The sequence below is a fragment of the Lemur catta genome, chromosome 9, assembly GCF_020740605.2.
Source record: "Lemur catta isolate mLemCat1 chromosome 9, mLemCat1.pri, whole genome shotgun sequence".
Lineage (NCBI taxonomy): Eukaryota > Metazoa > Chordata > Mammalia > Primates > Lemuridae > Lemur > Lemur catta.
The window spans coordinates 89,862,123-89,874,013 of NC_059136.1; the positions used below are offsets into that span (position 1 = coordinate 89,862,123).

Here is an 11,891-nt window from a genome sequence, read left to right on the forward strand (position 1 = left end):
GATCAAAGACTCTGGCATTCTATTTGAAGGATCAATACCCCACCATGCCTAGCAGAGTGCCAAGCGAGGCATCAGCATTGAAATGTACTTGATGACCAAAAACAGCACTTAAGGCAGATTCATGTGAGCCTCAGAAATCATCTCCCTGCATTGTGGTTGGGTCCCCAGTGATTCTGTGTTTAGAGACCGTTTCAAATACACAGAGAGTAACTCACGAGCACCCTCTGGGGAGGCTAAGGTAGAAGATATCTTCCACTCTAATCCATGGCTTTTCTCATGAACTAGAAATTTAGGTAGTAATATTTTTGTACAAGGAGGATGAAATAAGAGTCTCCATATCATGATATTTCAAATCATGGCATCCACAGATTCCAGATTCATACTTCTTCTCAAGTTTCTATTAGGAGAAAAATCTATGTATATATTTCCCCATTCAGAATTCAATCTTAAGAAAATGCACCTATAAACACACCATAGTCTTTGAATCAAGGAATCTAAGTATAAAAATCCTTTTAGAAAGTATGGTTATTCAAATTAAATCTATTTTAGTAATTTTATAACCTATGATTCTCATTTATTTTATCATCTTCAGAAACACACATAAAATATATCAGGAAAAAATCAGAATAATGATAGCAATGCCTTATCTGCAAACATGTACCTATATGTGCATTATCTCAAAGCATTTTACATCAATTATTGTTTTTCTTTGTTACAGTGATCCTGAAATAGGTAGTACAAAGATAATTCCCTGAGAATTGCCAAGGTAAAATCATGTGAAATAATGTAGGCAAAAGTGCTTGTGAAATAAAAAGATCCATTTTACATTAACTGTAATATTCTTGTTGCTATCATAATTATGTCTCTAGGTAAATAAACGGATATCGAAGCAAAGAACAGCTAAGCAACTGGCTTAAAGTCAGATAATAAGCTGATATTAAGGTTGGAAAACAAGCAAGCAAATGTTTGTTGAGTACTTATTATGTGCCAAGGGTTTTGATGCTATATAATCTAATATCCATACCAATCTGTAAAGCTAGGTTATTACTTACTGGTCCTAGTCATTAGGACAAATCTGAGATTTAAATAAAGTATACGTGGAAGAACAAGATTTGTACACAAATGTACCTGACCCACGTTTTGTGGGTGGCTGTGCCCTGCCTTTCTGAGCAGGTGCCTTCCCTAACGTCAGTCTGGGTCCCGGTACCCTCGTACTCGCTCACACTCACGTGATAAGCACACCCCCACGCCCCACCAGGCCTAAGGGAGATCATGTAAGGGATACTGTAAAATTGCCCAAATTTGGGGAAGAAAGAGAATATTGTCATGATTAGAAAGATAAAATCTGTAAAGCCTAAATATTATTTGAAATATAACATCAATAATTAATGAACAGTACCTCAAATTTCTGTGGCTTCTGTGTGTTCTCAGTAATACAAGGAACACCTTTAAGCACACATAAAATTAAATAATGCAAATATAAAATAAGAAACTATACGCATATTTTTGTGGGCTTCTCTTACAATAAAAGGGTGAAAAATGAATCTCAGTGATAACACTCTGCACAAGAAAGCCTAATCAACTATCTCATCCATCAGTAAGGGTGAAATTTATGTTCCCAAATTTTAAATATATGTTAAATTAGGCTAACCCTTATAAGTCTTCACCTTTCTGACACCTCACTTGAAATTTTTAAACTGAATATGCACTTTTACCTAGGAATGCCAAAAGGAATTTTTATACTGAATGAAATAAAAATAGATGCTGCTGATACATCTAAACTGAAATTGAAAATCCCAGTGAGCAAAAATCTTTTTTTTTTTTTTAGATATATCTCTATTTGAAATCTTTCCTGAAAGATGATATCCTTCCTTACTGCCAGCAGAGCCTACACTTAAATCTCAGAGTTTGTCTGATTACACATTCTGCGGTACTGGCCAAAAAGAAGTCTTTTTTCCAACTAATGAATTTTCAGATTGACCATTATGACTTGTGGGACTTCTGCATGAGTCCTAGCAAAAGAACATGGACCTGTGAGTAACAAAGTGGCCCCCAATACATTGACTTTCTTTAAAATGTTAGCCAACTTGCAGCTGTGAACTCTCTATACCAGGGACAGAGAGAATAGTCTGGGAGGATAGAGGGGAGACCTTTAGTCATCTGAAAGTGTAACATAACCAGAACACAGTCCACCTTCCACCACCTTTAGCTCACTCCTCGCCCAGGGTTAACTCTTGCCACATAAATATTCATTGTGTAAACTCCCTTGGCTCCCTTTAAAATGCAACCAAGCATATAGTCATCTGCTCCCATTTGCTCCTGCTCCTGAGAAAGGTTAAAAGTAAATTGTGACGAGTTCCATTGGAGTAGAGACATGGAGAACTTCTACCCCAGATAGATGCCAGATCAGAATTAGAACAGATTGGGACTCAGATACACTAGACCTGTTTGACAGAGGATTGTGTCCTGAGTTCTAGAACCATCTACAAAACTTTTATTTTGGTTTGCTTTGGGACAAATAATGCAAGAGGTTGAGGGGAAAACCAACTTGTGAGGAAAACGTGAGATTTTTGTGCTGCCTCATTGTGTTAGGTAGAAAAGTTTTTAATTGAAGTAGCATTTGCTTTACACTTCAATATATGTTAAATAAAGATAATCTATAAGGGAAAATTATTGAGACATAGAAAATTAAACTGGAATGTTTCCCTATGTATTAAACTATCCTCGCAAGAAGTCATCAGTGTAGATGCCCCAAATTTTAAGAGTAGTGGTGCTTCCTAAGAGTACTGGTGGGATGGGAAGGGGGAATACCCCACTTGACCCTTCTGTCATCAAAGGAAAGGGGTATTTCTGTAAGAATAGACTATTTTCTGAGGAAGAAGATCTAGAGGAAAGTAAGAAAGGTACGGTTCACCCAAAGATGGCCATTAAATCTACTTGTCCCCTTGTCCACTCAGTGTTCTCTCCAGCACATCTATGTACCTGGGACACTTCAGGATGTGACTGGGCAGATGACACTAGCAGTGGGAATCAGAGCTAAGAAAGCAGCCTGGTGAAAATGAAACTTAGCAGGATGCTTACTGGTGAGGTGGGAGGAAAGGGACTATTTTTATAACTTTCTCCTCAATTAGAAATACAGTTTCTGAGCTCTTATTACCTCAGACCTTGGAGTGTTTTTTATTTTGTTTTAGAGTGAGTGCTGTTATTTAATAATCAGACGTGAAGGTGGAAATGTTAAAAAAAAAAAAGAAGAAGAAGAAGAAGACTTTTCTTCGCCTTTGCGAAGGGGGGGTCCCTGGATCAGCAGCATCCGCAGCTCCTAGGAGCTCGTTTGGAATACAGAAAGCCAGGACCCACTTCGGCCTAGTGGAGGGATAACACAATCGCCATGCAATTTGTTTGCACATTAATGTTTGAGAAGTGCTGGTCTAGAGGATTAGTAATGACTCAAAGGGTGGAGAAGGTAAGTTAATTGCCCCCAAGGCCAGAGCTCAGACTATCAGTGGACAGCAGTGTTACACAGTCCAAGAGGAGAGTAAAAGCAACCCCAGTATGTTTGTTACTTATGGAGCAGGGGCTCATTATATCACCCCATTAATCACTCACACACACACTTGCGTGCCATATATGTTAACCTCCCCAAAAAAGAAAGAAGGCAGGAAGGAAGGAAAGAAGGAAAAGGTAAAGAGAAGGAGACAGAGAGGGAGGAAGAGAAAAAGGAAAGAGAAAAAGCTCACATTTTATTTTGTTTTGTTTTGACCCCACATCAAGAAGCCTTTTACTTATAGACCTGTGATTTGAACCCCCAACTACTATTCCAGACCCACAACTTCCCTTCTACTTCCTCCAAGGCTATAAAATGATGAATACTGAACAAACCGTGTATGTGACACACATAAAGGTATGGAGTTTTACGTAAGACCTTGGAGCAATAATAGAAGTTGAACTGACGTGATGCTATTTTAAGGACGAGATGAAAACAGGGTCGTAAGTGTTCTTTACAATATCAAGCAATTGGAGCTTTGGCTAAAAGTGTCCTGGACACAAAAGCAGATCATCTCAAACACAGATGGGGAAAATCTTGCTGGCTCAGAAGTCGGGAAGAAGAAAAGCGCAGGAAATTAGCCTGCTGCACAGGAAACTTTCTCTGATACTCCCTGTCACAGAACAGGTCCGTGAAGAGACAGAACACAGGGTGACTTCACCCGAGAAGACATAATAAAGGGCTGTGGGAGGCAGCAGAGGGAGGACAGAAAAATGAACTGATTATCTGAATAAACGAAGGGATTTTTATGGGGCAGGAAATGTTTGACCAGTTTATTTCCACATCCATAAACAATCAAGCAAAAAACCTTCCCTTAAGCTAAGACAAACTGGAATTAAAAATTAAGCATGATTTTCAGTAGAGTGATATAACACTTAGGGCTGGCGTTAGGGGTTGCAGACTTGTAGTAATTCACACTTTGGACCTTCTCCTGAAATAACTTTTTATTCCAGTGAAATCTGGATAAAATGAACAATAATCAAAATAAGCAATATTTGAGAGAGGATGTAAATGGGGAAAGAAGATCTCTCTTGGCAATATTGAGGGATATTTATGTGCTGATTACGTATAGTCAAGTTCTGTATTTTGTACAACCATTCACTCTGCTACCACCTCTGTCTGAGTCATGGTGTAACAGGAACAGTAGAGGAGATCAAAGCTAGGCTGAATCCATTTACTAAGGATGGAAGGCTCTGCTCTGAGGAAACTGTGAAGTTGTAACTAGACTTCTCAGGGATCATAATGCTTTGTAAAGCCTGCAGAAGACAGACACCACCGGTTCTTAAGAGTTCAAGATACTGCCTTTTGGGAAATGGAGAACCTTCCAGCTTTACACTTCATGATTCTAAAATGATGTGCCCTTCTATGGGTATGTCTACAGAAACATACAATGACACTCTGCCGGAAAATGTTTTCTGTTCACCTTTAAAGCCATTATACAAATGAGAAAGCTCTGTTTTTGAAAATGTGGGAAAAAAAAAAAAAAAGCAAAATAGCCCTAAATAGAAAAACTATGTCAGGAAGCCAGAATAGTAGCACTCTATAAAAATTAATAAGCTCAGGGTAACATCTCAGTAAATGCCTGTAAATCTCACCGGAGCAGCATTGTTTTAAAATTTCCCCAGCCGCAGGAGATTGTATTAAGCACAGGAAGGAAGCCAGCAGCTTTGGAGACACTGGATTCCTGGCCTGAGTTTCTGGTGCGAAGCAGCTAGAATTGGCAATATGTACACTTTTAAAAATTATCTGAGCTGAACCATTCTTTGCAGACCAATAAGGGAGTTTTAAGAATTTAAGAAGTTTGAGAGGTCTTGTTTACTGTGGATATGACCAGTCTAAGGACAGTAAGTGAATGACAGAATTTCCTTCTTTAAAATTCATTTCATCACATATTTTTACTAATTTTCTTGGTTTGAATTTAAAACTGAGTGAATTTTACAGGGAGATGCCATTACGCTTATGTTTATGCCGTTAGTAGCACTAAGCAACTTTTGATACAATGTCACTATTCCTCATTCATGAAGACTATTAGGTACAAATTCCTCCTCAAAACTTCCTCTAGAAGATGCCTCTTTGTGACTCTATTTGTGGCAATGCTGCTAGTGAGGAGCTGGTTTAGGTGAAACTTGCTTCACTGTCTCTTTTTAAAGAGGCAGAATAAATGTACAAAGGCCAAGTTTTAAATGAAGCTTTTCTGTGCCCTGATATAAACTTTCTCGTTACATGCGACCTGACATTATTCCCATTTAAATACATCTCATTTTTAATTAAGATGTTGATTTTATGAAAAAATAACTTGTCAAAAAAGAAACCCAATGTTTTTCTGTTTAGTAAAAATCAATTGAACTAGCACCCACCAAAAGATTTTTATTTATGACAGGCTCAGACACTTATTTTCTGGTGTTTGTTAGCTCTTATAAAACAGATGATCCTGGCTAAATCAAATAGGCACTGTAACTTGAGTTTGGACCTTCAAGTTCAAATTAATAAGATATTTGAAAGATGTTCCAACTTCCCTTCGGCTGAGATAGAAAATGATAGCACCCTGAAAGCAGAGCCTGGCAGAACACAGTTACATAAAATGTCTTTTCAATTTTTGCACTCTGTTACCCTTTACTATTATAGGAAAATGGTGTTATCGCCTGATTACTGAGAAAGCACACAAAAATCTCGCCTTCCAAATCTAAGCCAGTCCTTGAGTAGTGATGAACAAAGCCAGGCCATCTGCTCTGAATATCATTACTACTTTGGCCATTTGGGCAAGAGATCTATCTTCTCTGCTTCAAAGAGAGGTTTAAGATTGGAAAATTGAAATAAGTAGACAGGAAGAGGCATTTGAACAAATAGCACTTTCGAATCAAAGCCCCATTTTTTAGGTTATTATGATTAGCATCATTTTCATTTTTTATTCTGGCCACAGGCTTAACCTTTGGAGTCCCCATTTTGCAAAACATTTCAGTAAAAAAACTTAATTCCCGAGTTTCTGCGGTAAACGCTTAGGAAGGAAAACGGACGTGTGGGAGAATATGAGTCATCAGTCACCCCCACCCTGCCTCCTGGTGATTCTCCATTGGCAAACCAGAAACACAGGTTGAGCTCGCATTTCTGTTTTTCTGGAATCACACCATGCCTCGGGCCATGTTAATTTCCTGAACTAAACAGTCCCTAATCTGCTGAAAGGCAGCTGGCTAACTGCTGGTGTCTGGCAAGTGCCCCATCTGTCCCCGAGCTCGGGGTCTCTCCCTTCTGCCTTCACTGTCCCTGTCTCCCAAGCAGGCGCCTCTCTTTGTTTTCTGGGGTGTCGTTCACTTGAACTTTCCTTCCTATGCCTGTGAACTTGAGCTCTTCTCCTCTACCCCGCGGACCCCGGGCTTTGTCTGAGTGACGAGACACAGTTGTGTGACTAGTTACCGCGCCGGTGATGGTGGAGATGATGACAGCGATGGAGATGCGGGTGCCGACGGTGCGAGGGAGCGCGGGCTGAGCGGCGCGGAGGGCGGACCGCAGGCGGCGGCGAGCGGGGCGCGGCGCGGGGGAGGCGGCGCGGGGATTGCGGGGGGAGCTGTCCGCACAGCCCGGTGCTGAACGCCGCGGCCCTGGCATCGCCGGAGCGGGGAAGAGGCGGGGAGGCGCTGCACACGCAGAAGGGAGAAAAAAGGCAACAAATACCTTCACACGGCCGCCCAGCCTTGCTTTGGGAATGTGTTTCTGCAGGTGTCCGCGCCGCTGGACGGGGTGGCTGAGGTCCCCTGCGCTGGCAGGTTCGGGCTCAGATTTCTCTAGAAAGCTGTGAATGAGAGCTCGGGCTCCACACGGGGCTGCGATTTGGGTAGGAGGCGTGTGCGCCCGAGACTCGGTCCTTCTATACCGAGCCTGGCTTTCCCCTGGGTCCTAAATGCCTCCGCACCGCTGTCTCCCCCGCTCCGTCAAGATGTACCAAGAATTATTGTAATTTTGTTAGCACTGGGACAAAACGTCCCGGAACCGTCACTCTCCACACGACCTTAAAAACAGGATCTTTCGAACGGATTAATACAAGCTCTGAAACAGACCGGGGTGTGTGTGTGTGTGTGTGTAAATTTGACACAGGAGAAAGCATTGCAGATCTATGGGAAAAAGGATGGATTATTTTATTAACAAATGGTGTTAAGAAAATGAACTATATGAAAAGGCTCAAAGCCACATCTCACCAAAATAAATTACACATAGATGAAATCGCTCAACAAAAAAGCAAAATTTAAAAAAAAATAGCTAGAAGAACATAAATATTTTACTGATCTCAAGATGGGGAGGTTTTCTAAGCACAAGAGGAATAGAAGAAATTAAAAAGAAAAAGATCAGTAAGTTTGAGTGCATGAAAATAAATACTCTGAATGTCAAAATGTAAAAAAAAGAGTAACTACAAATTACCACTTGCAAAAAATTGCAACAAATATATGTTTTCTACATAAAATATCTCATAAATCAAAAGAAAAAGCTAACAGCCTCATAGAAAAAAGGAGGCAGGGCAAATGACAAAGAATTCAAAGGAGAAAGGAGGATACACAATAAACACATTTTCAAAAATCAACCTCAGTAAACAGAAATATATAGTTTAAAATAGCACTGAGGTGCAGTTTTGGCTCAGGTTTTAAATACACATAGTATCTCCTATTGTTGGAATAATAGTGGGAAAGTGTAATCATTCTACAAGTTTATTTCACAACATACATCAAGTGTCATAGAATATACATGGCATTTAGGTCCAATAATTCCACTTCTAGCATCATACGCTAAAGATATATTCAGACATGCAAAGATTTTTATATATTAATTTCATTAATGATCATAGAAATTGTCAAAAATAATGAAAGCATTGAATTTTGTATATAGGCTGTAATATTTGCAGCCACTAAAAACATATTTTTGAAGATTATTTAAAGACAAAGAGAAAAACTTGCAAAATGGTAAGTGTAAAAAGGCAAGATACTAAGTACAGCACCCCCATTTTCCCTAAATTGCCAGGTTGGTAAGACCATATGATAGTATGATGAGATTACAGGTGAATTTTCTTTTTGCCAGGTAACTTGATTTTCTTCCTTGTATTTGTCTGAAGTTTTCACATTTGCTTAAAAAAAAGAAAACTTATGACATATTTTAAAACAATCTTTCTATCACATATTTCACAGAGACTTTAGAGTTGTCAGAATTCTTCCAACTCTAACACAGTTTTACATGTTTATTTAATTATTTGTTTACTGTCTTTCTCTCCAATAGAATGTAAGCACCATGTGGCAGGTAATTTGTCTATTTGTTCACTACTGCTTCCTAAGCACTTAGAAGTGTGCCTGGAACGGCATAGTTTTTAGCTTATCTATCACCAGAATAAGAGCATCCACTTCTGGATATGATGTAGAGATAAGACAACCACATGAAAACTAAGGATTCAAAACTTGGTAATGGATGTAGTGACTGAAGGAATTTTTGCAGGTTGATTGAGTGTGTTCTATGGTTGGTAAGAGGGGAGTTAAGATATTTTTGGTAACCACAAGGGAAGATTTCTGCAGAAACACTGGCTGATCACCAAATATCCTGATGCTTGCCCACATTTCCCAGCCCCTCACACACAGGCAGGACCGTGGACTTGCTCTTGCTCCACGTGTTACTTCCAGGCTGAAGCACAAGCACAGGAGCAAATTCTCCATGTGTTATTCTTACCTGCTGCGACAATTCCTCACTTGGTTTCTGGGTGACTAGCTGGGACAGAGCCCCAGCTTCCTTCCCAGTCCCTCCCCTAATGGGAACAGAAAGAAGCCGTGGTTATAGGAAGCCACTAGGACTGCACAGTTAATTTGTTCTTTCAGCATTATATAGTGATCCTAAGTAATAGAAACTCAGAAACTTCAAAGTTGGCCTGCACATTAGACGATAGAAACATTAGTGAGAATCTCTTATCATACTATATTGGAATATACAAAACTACAGGGAGAACAAAATATTACCTAGCTAACTAGAATATTCTTACTTTTACAATTTGACCTTACTCCTCATACATTTTTCCCTGCCCTTAAACATCCAAGCTAGGCCCATGTTCAAAAATATGCTTTTTTGACATATTACAATATCACTGTAATACTTCCTTTATAAATATCAAGATTTCTCCAGATATTAAACCCATTCTTCCTGGACTCTCAACTTCAGTGCATCCCCATGTGGATAGAGCCTTTACTTGTCACTGGCCAACCCACAAAAAGCACTCTGCCTGAATCCAAACTTAGATCACAGCAAACCCTACATTAGCAGGGTCCTTAAGGAGGTATAGAAATGAGTGACTGGGCAGTGCCAGGGAAAAGGTCAGACAGCGTGAAGGATGCCTGAGAGGAGGCCACATCTTCACCCTTGCTGTTGACCATTATGTACAAACGGGTACCTGGAGGAATCCTGGCAAAAAAAAAAAAAAAAATACATAGGCTGCTGCCATGTGAGGAGCTGAAATGGAGGTTGAGCAGAGTGTGCAAAATATCAGCATAATGTCAATAAGGATGAGTGAAGGAAAGAAATTTACAGGATTATTCTAATTTGTTCTGGGTAAGGAGCCATATGCTTATCAAAGTAACCCAATGTACTTTGGAATGACCTTAAGAAGTGTAAGATCAAATTAAGTTCCCATCTAGCCAATTTCCCATGTAAGGCAGTTGCAAGCAAGTGGTTACAAACAGGATGAGGCATCCTTTATAATATTTTGAAATATACATACCTCAACCTCCTTGGGGGATTCACTGGTTTTCAGCCTACTCTCTTTCCTTAGGGCACTGGGGGCCCAGGTTATTTTAGTTCTATAAGGAAGGCTTCACAGACCTTTTTACTCCAATCTCATAGTTTCCTTGGAAGCATAACTTTCTGAAGACTTTAAAGGTGCATCTTCCATCTGACTGAATCAATTCTATGTCCCAGTAACCACATCATAGGTCTCTGGAGACACAGATCTCAGGTCTGCTATATTTATTTGCTTTTTCACACCCATATCTTTCTTAATATATGTGAGCCTCTTTGGAGGAAAGGCCAGAACTTTTTCCTGATCATTCTAAACCATTGAGAAGTTTTGTGTAGATATGAAGGTCACACCCTTAATCTAATTCTTTCCAAAAATATTTGGTTTTAATGGACTTTTCCTCAAGTACTTGCTTAATTTTATCTCTTTCTTTGGGAGCACATATTAATTGGCATTTCCAACATGGCAAGATCTTGGATGTCTGGAAGTCTCTATTCTCTTTTATTTCTACTTTAAAGACCAACCATCTTTTTCTTTATTATCTTGCAAAATATAGCAAATAATAACCAATACATGACACTTTGTTTTTTACCCACTTCACCATTGAAATATGAATTCTTTAAGTAAGCAATCTGTTCTTATGATTGACACATAACTGTACAAATTTATGGGGTGTGATGTGATGTTCTGATACATGTATACATTGTGTAATGATAAAATTAGGGTAATTAGCATGCCTATCATCTTAAACATTTATCATTTCTTTGTGATGAGAACATTCAAAAACCTCTCTTCTAGCTATTTTGAAATATACAATATATTATTGTTAACTCTAGTTATCATACTATGCAGTAGAATACCAGAACATATTCTTCCTGTCTAACTATAGTTTTGTACCTATTGACCAATCTCTCACCCTCTCCCCTCTCCCGACCCTCTCTGTCCTCTGGTAACCACTATTCTACTCTCTACTTCCATAGCAACTTTTTAGATTCCACATATGAGTGAGATCACGTGATGTTTGTTTTTCTGTGCCTGGCTTATTTCAGTTAACATAATATCCTCCAGGTTCATCATATTGCCATAGGATTTCATTCTTTTGTGTGGCTGAATAGTATTCCATTGTGTATATATGCCACATTTTCTTTAACCATTCATCCGTTGATGGACATTTTGGTTAATTCTGTATCTTGGCTGTATATGATATTACTTCTACGTTATTGCAGATGATGTTTCTACCAAATGTTTTATCACTGCATAACATAGATTACTCTCTTTCCTACCTTTGATATCCACTTCATAGCCACATGTTGCAAGCCACTAAGTCAACACTACACAATTTATTTTGTAATGCAGCATTTCACTTCCAGGAGATGACAGCATATGCTTCAATAATAAATAAACCAAAGATTTCAAAGGCTTAATACAACAAAGTTTTATGTCTCATGCTGGAGGGTCAATGCTAGTTGGAAAGGAGATGAGGTGTAAGGGAGCTAGAAGGTCTCTACCCCACAAAGTCAGAATCAGGAAAGTTCTATCATTTTGAAAGCCATTGTAATGGGAGAAATGGATACATGAGAACTCACACTCACTCCT

General features: G+C 39.2%; 1 protein-coding gene across 1 annotated transcript in view; it reads right to left on the bottom strand.

Annotated features, from left to right (window-relative positions):
* The window catches only part of CLVS1 (clavesin 1), a 185,620-nt gene extending 178,238 nt beyond the window's left edge, over positions 1–7,382 (bottom strand). The window contains exon 1 of the mRNA XM_045560963.1: positions 7,214–7,382. The gene's annotated coding sequence lies outside the window, so the exon portion shown is untranslated. The remainder of the gene's footprint in view (positions 1–7,213) is intronic.
* Between the last annotated feature and the right edge of the window lie 4,509 nt (positions 7,383–11,891).